Consider the following 528-nt stretch of genomic DNA (forward strand, 5'->3'; position numbering starts at 1 on the left):
ATCCCTGCTGCAGCAGCAGCACAGCTGGCACTGCAGGAGGGCTGAGCCCCCATGGGATGGGGCTGTGCCACCCCTGACACACAGGGGGCAGGGCAGGGTCTGACTATGGCAGGGTTGGTTTTGTGTATTTTTAATTTTCCTAGTACAGAACTGTTATCTCCATTCCCATATCTTTGCCTGAGAGCCCCTTAATTTCAAAATTACAGTAATTCAGAGGGAGGGGGTTTGCATTTTCTGTTCAGTTCAGCTTGGCTTGGCTGCATTTAGTTCTGTTTGGTCCGGCTCGGCTCAGCTCCGTTCAGTTTGGCTTGGTTCCGTTCAGTTCAGCCTGGTTTGGTTCGGCTTGGTTCCATTTGGCTCTGCTTGGCTCGGTTCGGTTCAGCTCAGCTCAGCTCGGTTCGGCACGGTTGGCCCGGCTCAGTTCGGCTCGGTTCGGCACGGTTGGCCCGGCTCAGTTCGGCTCAGTTCGGCTCGGTTCGGCTCGGTGTCAGTCCGGTCCGGTCCGGTCCGGCGCCATCTCCCGGTGCC

The 528-nt window shown here is 57.4% G+C and overlaps 1 protein-coding gene across 1 annotated transcript in view; it reads left to right on the forward strand.

Annotated features, from left to right (window-relative positions):
* DCAF10 (DDB1 and CUL4 associated factor 10) overlaps positions 1 to 528 on the forward strand; it is an 8,956-nt gene that overhangs the window by 981 nt on the left and 7,447 nt on the right. The gene's annotated exons all lie outside the window — the stretch shown is intronic.

The sequence above is a fragment of the Geospiza fortis genome, unplaced genomic scaffold, assembly GCF_000277835.1.
Source record: "Geospiza fortis unplaced genomic scaffold, GeoFor_1.0 scaffold3703, whole genome shotgun sequence".
Taxonomy (NCBI): Eukaryota; Metazoa; Chordata; class Aves; order Passeriformes; family Thraupidae; genus Geospiza; species Geospiza fortis.